At 24.0% G+C, this 17336-nt stretch overlaps 1 long non-coding RNA gene across 1 annotated transcript; it reads left to right on the top strand.

Annotated features, from left to right (window-relative positions):
* Positions 1-4225: 4225 nt before the first annotated feature.
* LOC136978488 (uncharacterized) lies at positions 4226-7542 on the top strand. The gene is made up of 4 exons (XR_010881233.1): positions 4226-4240; positions 6866-7055; positions 7132-7320; positions 7406-7542. It is a non-coding gene; the product is annotated as an uncharacterized lncRNA (long non-coding RNA).
* The last annotated feature ends 9794 nt before the right edge of the window (positions 7543-17336 follow it).

Here is a 17336-nt window from a genome sequence, read left to right as displayed (position 1 = left end):
ATCATCATATCCGATTTTCTGATGGCCTAATTAAATAAGTACTGAAATACTTTCTATATATCACCATAAAACTTCATTCGATAATGTCTGACCTATATATATATATAATTATTACTCCGATAGAGCATCTTTAAGAATAAGTTTCATATGAGTCATACAGTCTGTTATCTTATTATTGTAATTATTATTTTTATTTGTTTTTTTATAATCATAGAAATTAATTACAATGGACTAGAATCGATAATGTCTAATGGAAGTAGAATTTCAATTTTAATTTTGAAATCCATCCAATCATTCTATTAAAAGCTATAGGTTGATGCCCCGAAGGTGTAAAAGAATAACTTTTGTTTTTCTGTGTTAAACTAATAGCCTAAATTAAAATGAAAGGATTGATTCAGCTTCGTTTTTTGTCACAAGTATAATATTATTACAAAAAATATTATATTTTAAATTTATTTATATTATACATTTAATTTACAGGACAGAAAACCTTATATTTTATGACAATTTATGCAATTTTTCCGTCATTTCACATTGTATGAAGACGTAAAAGTCTAATAATCATTTTCTATTTTTACTTTTCAATAGCAACTTTTATGCTGCTGACGTAATGATCAGTAGTCCTATAATACTTATTATTAGTAGTAGTAGTATTATAGCTGAACTGATTTATAAAATCAGTACTTGAAAAACACTTAAGTGTATTTATATAAATAATTATACGTATTATTTTTCAATGAATAATAAATATAATTTAGGTCGATATGTGTTTCAACTAATAAACATTTGAATTCTACTCTAATGTATCTTATTCATACCAGTTGGAATCATAGTATTTTGCCGATCTAATGCTCTATAAAAAATCATGGCTGATGCAAATTGTTATAGGCTTGTAGTTAGGAGGCTAACTGTTTAAAATTCGGATCACACGAATACACCCTTAGATTTTACCTGTTCAAGGTTAATCTGCGAGTTACGCCTGCGTTACAATTCGCGTATACCACACAACATAATAGTCAGTAAACAAAAAAATATTATATATGTGTAAGTAGTAGAGTGTGTGCCAACTTTAAAAAGAAACTGTATAAGTACAAGGGAGTCGCAGTAAGAATCTAGAAGAGTCGCATGTGGCTCGCAAGCTGCGGTTTGACCATCGTGGTCACAGACTGTAAATGGGCATCTAGACCAAATGGCTCTGAAGAAAGATATAGAACGCAAAGGACCGATTTTTAATAGAATATTTGTGCAACACCAACTCAATTTTACCAAAATATAACTTATTTAGATTTATAAAATTGATACAATTCAAGGTACTTAAAAATTATTTATTTTCAATACAATTCAATTTTGAATTTTTTGCACAGGCTGTAGTTAAAGAAATGTTTCAGATAGCAATCGCTCTATATATTAAAAGAAAAAAAGTTATAAAAAGTCAAACTGCAAGAAAAAATTCTCATGTTATTGATCGAAAATATGTTCCCATTCTCATTGAATATCGTTTGACAGTTTAGACTATTAAAATATATTGATATTTTTACAGTTCATATATTTAAAATGAATTATTGAAATGCATGGTATTATCTCCAAAAAAAAAATAGACGGATATAAAATTACAACTAACAAATTATTTATTGGAATATGCATGCAAATATTAATTTTAATGGTCTACGTATTGTATTGAATAAAAAAAAAGTTGCCCAATTAATTTTAAGTAAAATTAATACTATAAATTGTATTTATAATAGTTTACTTGTCGAAAAATTATTTCGATAAATAGAATTAATTGTTGTTTGTAGCAAAAGAGAAAAAAGTAAAGAAAAAGATGGGTTGTTCGAAAAAGAAAAATGAACAAAAAAGAGACAATTATACTGTCGAAAAATGAAAAAAGTTATTGAGCTTTCGTATATGACAGATTAAACGACATATTTATTATCAATTAATCTACTTTTTCTGGATGATGGACGACGGAGATTAGATTATCATTTAGAGAAATACACGGTAGACAAATAGAGAAATTTATCACAATTGATCCTAAGACAAACTTGAAAGTAAATTTATTTGAAAACCGTATTATTTTCTCTTTTAATAATGAAAATATATAATTTACTAGTAGAAACTAGGATTCCGATAGAAATCTTATATATTGTACTAAGTCAAGTTTCATGTGTTACATGCTTTAAATTAAGGTACAGGAGACCACTACGTCCCACCAAATTTGGTCTATTATTTTGAACAATTTCAATTCTTTTCCCCCAAGATATAACTAAACTATTACTTAGAGTCTACCTGTCATTTCTTAGAAAAAAAAAATTAAATTGGTCAAATAATAATCCAAACTTGTGGACCATAGTGAGCTCTTCTGCCTTATATAAATTTATGCAGTATGAATATTGCAAGTACGCTCGCCTAGGGCTTCGCACAGTTTAATACCACTACTTTTAAGCTTTATTCTACGTACGGTAGTTTATTAAATTATGATAAACCGCTATATAATAAGATAGAATAAATAGCTTAGAATAAATAGCTTAAGAGTAATAAATTTAGTAGACCTATTTTATTAAAATAGGTCTATTAAATTTATGGAATGTAAAAACAGGGAAAAAAATTTGTTTTCATAATGCATGTTTTTATAATTCTAACATCTAACTATTTTAACTTAAACTTTCATTATAATAAAATGCAGAAAGCGGGTTATTGCATGTATCGTAAATTCGTTTCTTCTTTATTTGAATAAAATTATAATTTTTATGACATATTTAAAACAGATAGATAATTCTAAGATACAGGATACATCAAGTAACGTATTAAAAAACCGGCATCTCTTAAATTTCATGAACAAATAATACGATCTTATGAATATTATTAAAAATAAAAGAAAGGCAAATAGGTCAAATGACGAAAGTTTTACGTTACACACAAAGTTACAATATCTAACAACGAACTAGTAAGGTGTATCATAGAATTATTCCTCGGGTCAACGCTAGAAAAGGCAAGTTTTTGTTACTGTGACAGTGAATGATGAAGTACATTAATTAATAATATAGTTGACAAATTGTCGCTTTACAGTATTGAGGTTAGGAATATCCTAACCCATTTACAACAGATGGAGTTGAATTATGACTTTATTTAGCATAATTAATTATATAGTCAATTAATTAATTTCACTGGCTTTACGAATAGTGTAAAAATAAACTAACTGTAAGATTTATCACTGGTTGATATTATATTTTACAGATACATCAGACGAATTTTCTAATTACTCATCATCTCTGAGTGGAGCATTATTTAATTATTACACAGGATACATCATATTTAGACCAATTATGATGACACCAAATACGTTTTTTACAGTTCCTTTTAATAAAATGCCACACAGATGATATACAAAATTATTATTTTTTAAATGTCTGCTTTATATTTTTAACGTAAAATTTTAGTTTTAATTTATCAAGTTCTTTCACCCACCTTAACATCATTCAGTTATGTCCTTGTAAAGAGTTCTACCTACACATTACTTACTTAATTTATGAATCATCGCGATTGTTTATCGTTTAGAAATAAATTTAATAATAATTAATTTCTCATCCGACCGTATGAGATCGACATATACCGCCATACAGCTTAACAAATGGCAAATTTTTTGGTATATTTGCATACGGGACTAGTTTTTCTTCGTGTCTAACCCATGAGAGAATGCATAAATATCCTTGACACGTACTTTTAAATATTTGGAATTTTAAATAGTAAAAATACTCCTGAAAGGGCGTGTCCGTGGGTTTGCTAATTCGTAAGTTTGTGTAAGGTATAATACATCTGATAAATTAAATGATTAACCTTGTGATATGAAGTGTTGAACTCTTATCAATCAAGCATGGAGGCGTAAATAAATAATTGATATTTTAAGAATTAAAATTTAGTTTAAATATAGAACATATATTAATAAACGTGTCCGTAATTAGCGTATATATTGTTTTACAGTTTAATTATAATGGATAAATATTTTAATTTACATTTTAATAAATAATAGGTCTATTATACAAAACTTTAATATTTAACAAAAATTTAATGTTTTATCAATTATTTAGTTGAACAATTTGAATGTTTATCTTAATGTTTTATTTACTAAATTAGGTTATGTTATGCAGGTGTTTCTTGACCAAAAAACACCTACGTAAAAATACCTCGATAAAACGTCATTGAACTCAGAATGTTAACATATCTATCCACCAGATGGAGACACGTAAGGAATATTCGTGTTAAACTTAAGGGTAATTTTTTTTATTAATATTATTATTGTTTATATTATTATTGAAATAGGAAAAAATTCATTTTTTAATTTAATAATTTTATTAAATTTTTAAATTAATAATGAAAGGAAAAACAAAATGAATTTTGATAAAAAAAATTTCTGTACTGCAAATAAATAAATAAATAAATAAAATTCTCTGATGATTATTCAATATTTCGTTAAAAGAAATTTAAGATTATTTTACATTAACTTTTACTAAAAGATATTTTTTTTAATAGCAAAAAATAACCTTTTTTACACAGGGAAAAAAATGAAAACTGGTAAAAGTCTTTCGCATCCAACTAAAGATTAACCTTGACTTTGACCCTTCAGTGAATAAACGCCGGAAGAAACCCGAAACTTGTTTTTGACATTTTCTTGTCTCACTTGATGAATTTTTCGGCTTGAAGAATCATCTATCACTCTAAATTTTAGCGAAATGTTTAAAAATAACCAAGAGTAATCTTTTAAATTAATAAACTGTCATACAAAATATTGAAAGATATATACTCGTGCATTTCTTTCAATATTTTATTAAATAAAAGGTAATTCTATACAATAACAATAAATATAGTAACCGAAAACAATTTCTAATTTAAATTAATGAATTATTTTTAATAATAAATAACATTCGACGATATATAAAACGTTAAATAATTTATTTAAAGGCGTTCAACACATCGTATAAATGAAGCTTCGAACATTCTAAATTAATTTAAATTTTTTTGGAGGTTATCACAAAAGTTTTATAATGACAAAAAATGTTTTTGTTAATATATTTTCTACAGAAAGAACATACTTTTCTTTACAGTCAGAGTATCTTTAAAAAGAAATTTATTTTCCTTTAACACAATCTGTGCTTTCTCAGGCCTTGATGTGGAAAATTGTACTTGACACTAAATCCACTTTATCTCTTCAATTTTCCTATTCATAAGAATTTATATCAATTTATATATAATTAAAATAAATTAAAACTTGTTTATTCTCTCTCTACAATAAAAAATTATCCCAACAATATTAAATTATTTATAATATGTACAAGTTATTAATTATTTAAAACTTATTTCTTGATATGTGCGTTAATTTACCACGGTTATAAATAAATAAATACTGTAAATACATAGATAGCCACGGAATTTTTTACACGCTTCATTAATATTTTATTTATTATAATTAGAAAAAAAATATATCAAAAAATAATAAATATTAAAGAAAGACAATTTCATTAGGAACATAAAGAATAACAACTTTTTTTTATTATTATTATTATTTTTTTTTTTTTTTGCTGTTAATGGAATATGAGATACGAATTTTCTACGAGAAAATTCGTATGGTTGAGTTAACAGTTATAATTAAATCGTTAAATTATTTCTTATACTCAATTTTTTTATATAAAGAGGAAAAATATTTATATATACATATTTTACACTTGCAGCCATCTAGTAACTGTTAAACTTAGCATAATTATTAATCTTCTCGCTTAAAAAAAGTATAAGTTATCATCATCATTACTAGTGTAGCCATGACAAGATTAAGGAGCTATAATCTCTCCCTAAAAATATACTTTTAATTAAAAATAAAGCTAAATTGGTTGTTTTTTTTAAAATGTTTTAATTTAAATATAATACAGATACGATTTTTTTGTAGCTTTGTATAAGTAAAATATAATAATACACACGACTACTATAATTTATTTTTATTTCTTAGCCCCTGACTTAATTCGCAGATCGTCATCACCATCGGTATATTTGCTGAAAGGAAATTAGAACTAATAAACACTACAATTATTATATATCATCTAAACTTTACTGAATAAATATTCTCGAATCTAGATTCATTATTCTGAATTAAGAAAATACATGTATATATGTTATTATATATTAATGGAAAGAGAATCTTCCATTAGTGTTCTTTAAGTAACTCGATGATGGACATAGACGATGCTCGACTTTGCTATTAATGTTTTTTAAGATTAAGTCAGTTTATAACTCGATAATGGACACGGATAATACTTCGGAAGGTTTGTGCAATAAACAAAATTCTTCGGATGACTAGAATACTAGAATCCAAGAAGTAATTTGTGTTGAATGATGATATTTGAAAAATGTCAAGAAAGAAAATGATTTATAGAATTTTTTCGGAAATTAGGAAGTGGAAGCAGTTATTTTTCTGTTATATAAAAATCTGATTACTTTTAAAGGTTTATATTTAAAAAAATAACAATAATAATTTAATGTATTGTTTGTTTACTTTAAAAAGGAGAATTATTCATTATTCTACAGTAATCATTAATTATAATTTACAATATAAACGAGTAGCATAATGAAATATTAATGTTTTTAAATGTTATAAATTAAATTTTATAAAACTATAAAAATTGTTGATACATTTTATAATTCACCATTTCATTTGCTACAATTTCCTTTTTTTAATCCCGAATAGCATAGAAAGTTTCTTTTATATATTAAAACATTACTAATATTGATATTTCGTTATATATTTTACAGCTTTTTTTTTTTTTAAAGTTAAAAATGTGTTAACTTCGAAATCTAATAACCTCTGACATTTACATGACAGGTGTAAGCAGAAAATTATATACGGGAAAGATAGGTTTATTCCGTTTTCCTGTTAGCTTATCCTGTCTGATTATATAAATTGAGGACGAAAATTGCTGATTTTGAATTAAAGGGAGGAAAAAAAAAAATGAAATTATCGACCATTCTGTATTCAGTTTTGATACTAAACATTCTTCTCGTATCTGCAAAACGTAACGATTTTTAAGTTTTTTCGCGGTTTTTGTGTGTTTTTAAACTTTATTAATGTTTTTTTTAAAATCAATTTAGATCATGGAAGGATTAATTGTAGGCTTTCACCCAAAAAAGGTTCGTGCAATGACAGAATAGTGAAATGGTATTACGACTTTAAGAATAAGACATGCGAGGCTTTCATCTATTCGGGATGCGATGGAAATACCAACAATTTCAGAAATAAGCACAATTGCTTGAAATACTGCGTTAGAAAAAGACACGGATGTAAGTAGAGATAATTATTATTAAACTTTTAATTAAGCATTAAATCATAATCTTGATAAGAATATTTGCAATTTATTATTTGTAGTTTTTGGATGGATTTAATTAAAGATGAATTTTGGAAGGTGGAAAGAAAATATTGAAAATGTTTTCGAGAACGTTAATAAATTCTAATTTCTGAAATGTAATATGTTGAAACGAAATAAATTTTTCTTTAAACGATAATTAGTCGGTGTATTTCCATCTTTCGTAATCGACGTAATTTTCTTTGGGTAAGTATTTAATTACAATCGAATACATTGAAGAGGAGAGAGAATCAAATAAAGAATAATAAAAATAAGAACGTAATTAAAAATGTTATCATAACGGGAATTAAGTTTAATTGGTTTACATTCGGAGAGCAATAACTTTATGGCAAACTTATTAAATGCGTTTGATGGAGAACGGATAGGATCAAACGTTACACACAAAGATGGCTGTAAATTTGAAAGTCTACATTATTAAAATACATGGATTGTGGTAATGACGTCATCGATCACGTGTCGAGAGCGACGATATTGGAGTCATCCATCACAAAGGACACATCCAGTTTCCTTAATACTAGGTGTCCGGGCTGACTGAGCAATATATTTCTGGCAATCGACAGTTTAAGTGCCGCTGTTATCTAAGTACATGACAGAGGGTGTCATTATGTCCCAATAACTACCGGAGTCATCTTTGTATCTGAGACTACTCAACACCACACGTTGTCCCATTGCTAAGAAAATGTTTTTGCACTCGGAAGGACGACACAATCAATGAGTACTCCACTATCGAAGCTCCTTCCTTTAAAGAATTTTTATCTGCATTTTGACAGATTTTTCTTTTGTTTATCGTTTCAATTTTATTTTATTATATTTTTTCCCCCCTTTAACTTTTTCCTCTTATTTTTCTTTTTACAAACTTCTTTGCAAATAAATTATGCTGCCGTATAAAATCGATTACTTTGTAAATAAGCTTTGCTGATTTTTATGAATTGACTCTTTTATATATGTATTTTTATAACAAAGGGAATTTTCAATTTTTAAAAAGGTTTAAAAATTGAAAAGAAATCGGAACGACTTCAAAAATGAAATAAACGATTTATCTAGCTAAGATAATTTGTAATTTATTCACTAGATGGTGCCAGCGGAGTTTGGCATTTAATCCCCTTAAGAAGGTTTTTTCAAGAAGGGATTATTTTTTGAAGAAAAGTGACATTTTAAGGAAAGAAACTGTCACAATAAAAGTAAAAGAGAAAAAACACTTCAAGTTATTATTTTTCATTGAATATTTTAATTTTAATTAATGTTTATTTCACATTAAAAATTAAAAATACTAATTATAAAAAAAAAGCTATTATATAAATATTGTAATTTAAATAATGATTAAACATAAAAATTAAATAATTAAAAATGTTCTTCAATTAATAAAAATTAATTATTAATTTGAATTAAAAGCTGTTTTTATTATTAATTAATACATTCGTTTCATAAATAGAAAGTAAATGTAAACTTTTTTGCTTTTTGACTGTATAAGAAATTATTTAAACAATTTTAAAAATTATTTTTCGATATTTTATTCTTAAAGAATTCATTACTTAGTAAACAATGTAAATAATTATACCTCATAAGAATATGACATTTAAATATACGAATTTGTATAATATAAAGAAAATATAATGTTTAATTTCGTTTGAAATATACGAATAAGAACATTAAATAAGTTTGCATAATTTTCAGTTACTTGTACATTAAACAATCCTCTAGAAATTTAATTTAACATTAAAAATATCTTTCTGAAATTATATACAAAGATATAATTAAACCAATATATAAATTTTAAAATATACAAATGAATTACAACAGCCAGCAATGCATATTAAAACTTAATATATCTACTGCATACTAAAAATTTAATACTAATTTTAATATATATTCAGATTAAAAAACAAGAATAAAATATTTTTTCTAGTTAAAAATTCACTTTTTACTTATTGGAAAGATATAAATAATATCGATATTTTCCGGTCGACTTTCCTTATCGAGATATAAGAAATGAAAGTTTTGTGATGTCATTTACGATAAATGGCTAGTCCAAGTGCTAAAAACATTGTTCTGGATACCTGAAAGGCGATCTTTTCGAATTGAACTTTAATGGTACTTTTATTGTTTTAAACGGCTAAAAGTTAAACTGTTTAAATGATCATTCTCAAATTTATATTGTTCGACTAATGCTCGTTTTATGTGAATTTACAAAACTTTCAATATTTATATCTCATTATATCTTGGAAGAGAAAACATTTTTCTACAATTTATAACCTTATTGATTTTTTTTTTTTTTTGTGATGAATCAAATTGTTCGGAAGGTCAAGACCATCCTTCTGTATATACATATATAGAGGTAGATTGAAAGAGAACTTGAGGAATAGTATTTTCATAAATATATCTGAATATACTGTCTACACTCGAGTAAGTAAATAAAACATGGAAAGTTAATCGTATTTAATATAAATATACATTGTTATTTGATACGGTTTCATATTTCTATAACTTCATTAAGAACACATAACACATATTTATGTAGAAGTATGTGTGAATTTAAATTTATATTTGCATATAAATGTGTGGGGAGCATAAATACATAAATAATTACATTTATTCAATAGAAATATAACTCTAACATATTGCTACGTTAAATATAAATAGCATTATTTTTATAAAATAAAATAAAACACAATTTTCAAGACATGTCTCTGAGTTTTTTATGCTATATACATGTGTATCAAATATTTAATATATTTACTGACATTTACAATATCTTAAATATAATAAGAATATATCAAAAATTTTATTTTTATACGTTGCTTCGTATTTTTCAAAATGGAATCGGAAAATATCGCTTTTATCGGTCGTTCTGATTGTTACAGACATATAACAGACTGCAACTTATAAAGACAGTTTCAAGTGGTGGCTATACCAGAATTTTCGATTGAATATGAGGAAAATATATATATAGTCTATATATACGAGTATATATTTAGTTTTTATCGAAAATTCAATTAGATATATAAAATTCTAATTAACTTATGAGTTTAAATGCATTATTAAAAGCGTAAACAGAAAAAAGACAAATATCTTAATTAAAGTAATCAGTTTAAAAGTTACATATGTATGAATTAAATATATTTAACTTATAAATATATAAAGAGAAAGGTGTTGAAGGTAATCAGATGCTGTCTATCTATCAAACACTATACATATTGTAGATAGCATATATCCTAAGGACTACACATGCTGTTGCCTGTTACATGTCATAGAATTAGATATTGGTTCCTAATTAGATATAAATGATTTATGAGTCCATTATTAATATAGACTTCGTGCAAGATATATATATATTTACATCAATCATTCGACACATCTTGAAGCAATAATATTATGATAAATGAGAGCTTCTGCGGGCTTTAGTAAAATTAGATGATGCTTTAATAATAATCAAGCTAATAATTTTACCTACAAATTGTAAATTTGATTGACAAATTAAATTTTTCATTTTTTAAGGAAAAATATTATTAAACTAATTTCACGAATGGTATTTATTTTGAAAAATTTAATTAATAATTTAAATTTTAATATTATTATGTTTAACAAAAGCATTTTTATTTATCTAGCTTTAAAATATAATAATTTTTTGTAGAAAAAAAACAAATTATTTTTAATATTGATTTAAGTAAGAGTAAACTCATTACTGTATTGTTTTTAAACATGCAAATATAAATTGGATTTAAAATAATAATAATAATAATAATAAATTTTTTGCTTATCCCTCGTTTGTGTAATTTATTTACAAAATAAAAAATTAAATTTTATTTTCACGCATTTATAAAAATTTATTTTTCAACAAAATGTTTTTATAATGTCAAAAAGTCACAACAATAAACATAACATAAATTTAAAAAACATACGTTTTTTAAATTTATGTTGTGACTATAATATATAAACCTCAGACGTTCATTACTCCTTAATAAAAGAAGTAATGAACGTCTGAGGTTTATATATTATTATAAAATTCCCTATAAGGTTCACTTTGATTAAGGATAAAATTGTTGTTTTTGTACGAATAGTACTTTCTCTTCTTCATTTCCTGAAAGAGATCAACAAACTGAAAGTTACTTAATAATGACCACTTATTGATTTTGTTGTTTGTCTTTGGTAGATGAGGGCTTCCCAACTGTACAGGTGGTGGCATCGTTGATTTCCATCTAGAATTATTTCCTCTCTTCTTACTTATGATTTTCTTTCATGCAACGTCTTTATAATAATTTATATTATATAATTCTTTTAACTAAACCCCAGGAATGGCGAATTTTTTTGAGACTGTCTACCAGATAGTAGGAATAATTATCTTTCAGGTAGTTTATTTGTGTCCAAGTTTTAGATTTAGAACAATATTTTTAAAGGAATGAAGTAAATATACTTTAATTAGCATAAATTAAAAAAAATAAAATTGAGAATTTTTTATTTATTCTATAAAAATATAAAGGAAATCGTTTGTTGCGTGCGAGACATTTCTTTCGACCTGCCACTTTGGACAGTGCTATAGGTTCTCCATCCCTAAACTAGACTATATAATTTCATAAATATTTTTGCCTAAATTCGCATATACTATAAAATTTACTAGTATATTTACTTTATCTAGGCATTAATAATTTTTCTTCATATTCATTATATATTTATCAGAGCTGTCACGAGAAAGAACCTTGTATTGTATTTTTCCTTGCATTTCTTATTGTGCCTACAATATATATTTTTAGTTTCTTTGCATGTCAGATACTGGATTCATATGATAAAATATTTTTGTTGTCATAATAAATTTATTATATTTATTATATTTGAATTATATCAAAAGAAAAACTCTATATATAGCAACGAATTCTACATATTCTTAATACTATTCTTTCAATTTTTCTACATAGTTTTAGCCGTTTTTTTTATTTTTAATAATTACGAACTAATTAAGAATTTATTACAGTAAAAACATTGAAAAAATTTATACTTTCTCACTTTAACATCTTATCACAAGACAATAACAACCCAGCCTCTTCTATTGTACTTATGATTAAGCATAGGAAAGTCGGATGTTATTGTAAAATTAATATTGTTTACTGTTAAAGCTGTAGTCTACAACATAAAAATAATTCATTTATGTAGTTTCTGTGCAAGTTAAATATAAAACAAACAAACATTAATAATTTAAAAATAACAATATTAAATTTTATAAGTTCTTGTTTTTCACTCATATTTTTTATTTTATATAACATTTTAAAGTTAAATAAATAACTTACTAATTATAAATTTAAAGTAATTTAACATTAACTATATGGCATGTTATTGTATGCCTATATTTAATAACATGCCATTGAACAAGTTAACGATATTTTGTAGTTTAAATTGGTATTTAGTAAATAATATTAAAATATCATTTAAAATACTCTGATTTAAATAACAAATAAAAAAGAAAAAATAGTTTAGTACGTTCTGTGTTAATTTAATTTTATTTGTACTGATTTATATTATTTGAACTTCTCTTTTAAGAAAGGAGCACCTGTTATATTGAACGAGTATTGTTAACTGCAAGAAATAACATTAGTAAAATCCTAAATAAACCAATAATTTAATTAGTATCTTTAATTGTATCTACAAATTAAGTTTCGTTCTTGGAAAAGATAGAAAGAAATAAATAGTTATTCGAAACTTCCCAATTACCAAATAATATTTAATATTTGATATTTAATTTTATTAATTACATAATAACTTTGTTATTATCTACGTTAATTTTATTATTTAATTAATATTAACTCCGTCAAATTATTTTAATTAGAATGAATTTGAAGCACTGTTTTTAATTTAGAAAAACTTAAAACTTAATTATTTACACTCGTATTTTTATAATTGTGTTGAATATTAAATTGATTTAATGATTTAAATAACAAAAATTCGCATTTAATTTATTTTAAATCAGAACTTTTACGCGAAATAAACTTATATTTTATACCTGTTTTGCTTGTCGACTCCTTTCCAAAATTAGATTTAATTCCCCAATCTCTTTCTACGCTGATACAAAATAAATAGGCCACAGAATAAATTACAAATAATGAAATTAAAAATTTAAATAAAAATCGATATTTTTTTAAAACATATTTTAAATTTTATTTTACTAAATTCTGAAAATATATTGACTATTATTATATATTATTTTTACTGTATTCTTAAATAAAATAGAAATAACTTTATCCAGATCCCCAAATGGCCTGTAATAAATTATGACTCCTCAGATAAATTGAAATAAAATATTACTTTAGTTTGTTGTTATTCTACTAGACAGGAGTTAAAATTATTAATTGTGGATATCAACAAGAAGCAGTATCATATATTTTTGATATATATGACACTATTGATGATACCACTTACAAGATACTCATTTTTCAGAGTAGCTATATTTATGAACATTCCCAATGTTAAATTTACAGTATATTATCTTATACGTGTAATATATTTTGAGAATATATAATAAAGTCTTTGCAAAATAACCATAATCCTCTAAAATATTGATTGTTACTTGGTTATGATAATATAAAATCGCAAATTGTTTTAAAATGAACCGTTCGCTTCGGTATTAATATTTCTCTTTGTCTTGCTTCAGGCATTGTTTACTAGGAGTTTTCAATAAATATTTCTAATAGAAAACTGAAATAAATATGGAAAAGAATAATTCCCATTGAAACGAATATATATATACTTTTATTATTTAGATAGATATAAAAGAAAAGTCAAAATAATTCAGAAAACTTTTAAAATATTTTTTATATCAGATATACATAAAATACTATAAATATGTTGTATAGATAGATGAAATACAAGTTACCTGTGTATCTTTTCGTTTCATTTTTTTAGGTTGGAGCAACCTTCAATACAAGAGTAAGACCCATTGTAAATAACTTCCTCTACATCTTCCTAATTTTTTCTAACAAATTCGTATCGAATCTATGCTGTCTGAATACACTTGTTATATCAAAAGCTACATAAGAATCAATAAAAGGAAGAAGCTTTCATTCATCTTTCCTTCTTTTGCCTTATTTTTTCTTTATAACTACTTTCTTTGATATTCTTATAAATATAACAGTTCCATAACATAACTATTAATAGAATCATTTAAATTCTGAATATTTTAAATAGAAATTGTGTATTTTTTTTTATCTTTTAATTTATTAAAAATTACTATAAATTGATTTTAAGTTTCGTTAATTTTCTATTTCTTGAATGTAAATAGAAAAGATTAAATAAACTAGATAATAGCAAGACGATACAGATCTCTGTCTAAAGAGCTAAGAAGCATAAAAGAGACACAATCCCCGGAGACTCAAAACAAATTCTTGTCCACAATATCCCCTGTAAGCAACACATAATTAATTAATCATACCACTGGTACCAATTCCATCACTAGACACATTATTAATGTTATCTATGAAAAATGACTAAGGTGTAATTAAAGGATATCAATACCAATATAGAACTTCTGAAATGTTTACACTCTGTATAATTATTCAAAATTAGTGAAAAATTATAAATAAACTTTAAAAGTAAATAATGTATTCAACAAGTTCTATTTACTTTAAAATTAATTAATCATTTGAATAATTTCATTTTAAAAATCAATCTTTTTATCTATTTATATTTAAATTTGATGTATTTTATATCATTTATAGTATACATATATATGTATTTTGTAAACATTATGTAATGATATATGTTACATAAGTTTATACATATACATTTTAAAATTATTGTATATTTCTGTATATATTTTTGAAATGTTTGAAGTTATTTTTGTTCAATATATATAGCCTATATATATATATATATTTAAAATTTAATACGTTACTGAAGTTTCTAGATATTGTAGATCATATTCCAATACATAGAAATATTTTCCAGTTATTTTATTTATATTTGAAATAAAATAACTGGAGGAATTTTTCAAATATTAACTGTTCTGTATAGCACGTATATATATTTATATTCTTCACTTTTTTAATTATAAATAATAAATATTTTAAAAGTACTTCTAAGTAATAAAATATTTAAAAATTTTATTGTTAAATAATATAATTAATGTGATTAATTTTAAAATAGAAAATAATTATAAATGTAAAAATTTCAATATAAAATATGTAATCAATTCTAAAATAAAAAGTAATAATATAATAATTAAAAATATAAAATATTTTCATATTTAATTATATTTTATACATTTATAATTATTTTATTTAATAAGAAAAGTTTTTAAATATTATTATTTAGAAATACTTTAAAATATTCAATTATATATAATAATTTAAAAACTATTGATAAGTTCAAATTATAAATTGTATAACAAAAATTTTTTTAAAATTTTAATACATTTTATAAATACTTTTTAATGAAATCACTTGGGATTTATTATAATTTTTATCTTATTGTGGTATTATTTTATAAAAAAAACAACAATAAGATTTATTTTATATTTAACATAATATAACAAATACACAAAAATGAAATTTTAATATTAGTAACATTTAAAAAATGTAATGAAAGCTTTCAAATTTAATGTTATATTTAGTCACATAGACCTTGTTTTATTATACATTGTAGATAATATATAATTAAATTTAATCTATGTTAAACACAGGTATTTTTATGAGCATTTTCGATCTTTTAGTGCCTTAAATAACCTTAAAGATAAAATTCAAAATTCGTTTGAAAAATATTAATTTTATTAAATATAATAAAAGAAGCCATAAACGTTTCTGTTTGCCTTAAATTTACAATACGTTCTGACGTATAGCGACAAGAAAATTGGTTGGTCGCTATACGCGATGATACTTTATAAAAGTTAGGCGGATAAAAAAGTGCTTGTGATCACTTCAGGTTATAATTTGCCTAGAGAATGTTCGTTATGTTTAAGAAAAAGTGTTCACAAAAGTTTTGTTTACCAGAATCTACGGAGTATCACCACAAATAGGGCGTAGTAAATTTGTTTTTTTCCTATTTGTCGGATGCATTACAAAGTTAAGCAAACAAAAAATTTTGTAAGCACTTTGTATTCTTTATGCAACGGAACTTTCAAGTAATGATTTTGCTAAAAGGAAAGAAAAAAAAAATTTAAGTTATAATAAAAAGATAGTATTTACTAAAGTTTTTGTTTACCTGAATTATGACGACAGATTGCCACCGGTAAATTTTCTCTTTTCTTCTTCTTTAAAGATACTTTATAAAGTTGATAAAAAATAGAAAAAGAAAAAAATTGTTAGCACTTCTGTCTAACAAATCTTCAGCTTCTTACATATTTGAAGAATGCTCATTATAATTAAAAAGACCGTGTTCACAACCTTCTTTAATTAATTAAATCTATAAAGCATCAGCATAAAAAGTATTGAGTAAATTTGATGGACAGTATTCATAATAGCGATTTAAAAACACTCGCAAACAAAACATTTTATGAACATCTTTGTTTATTTTTAAAGTTGATTAAAGAACATTTTAAGATTTTTTTAAAAATTACGATGGAAAATGGAGAGTTGTAAATTATCTTCTTTATTTTCGGGGTATAAAAATTACAGGCTGTAAAATTATTAGGACTTGGATTGTCTGTGTAAGAGAACTGAATGTTCTAATTTGAGAGAAGAATGATCATTATATTAGAGACATTATTTACATCTCTTTCTATTTATGTAAAATACTACTACTAGCACTTTACAAAAACAGAAAGTGACAATTGTTATGTTAACAATTAACACTGTTTATAACTGTTAATTATAAGCGGCGATAATTGAATTTAGTTTTTACTACGCTAATATTTCCTTTTTATACGTTAATAAATATTTCTGAGCTTTCTACTTGTAAAAATTAGCTTTTAAATACAATAATATAAATGTCTTTAAATCTGTAAGCAAATGTTTC

The sequence above is a fragment of the Centruroides vittatus genome, unplaced genomic scaffold (assembly GCF_030686945.1).
Source record: "Centruroides vittatus isolate TY-2023 unplaced genomic scaffold, ASM3068694v2 contig_1154, whole genome shotgun sequence".
Classification (NCBI taxonomy): Eukaryota; Metazoa; Arthropoda; class Arachnida; order Scorpiones; family Buthidae; genus Centruroides; species Centruroides vittatus.
Note: the sequence above shows the minus strand (reverse complement) of the source record. Positions and strands in the feature narration are given on the sequence as shown.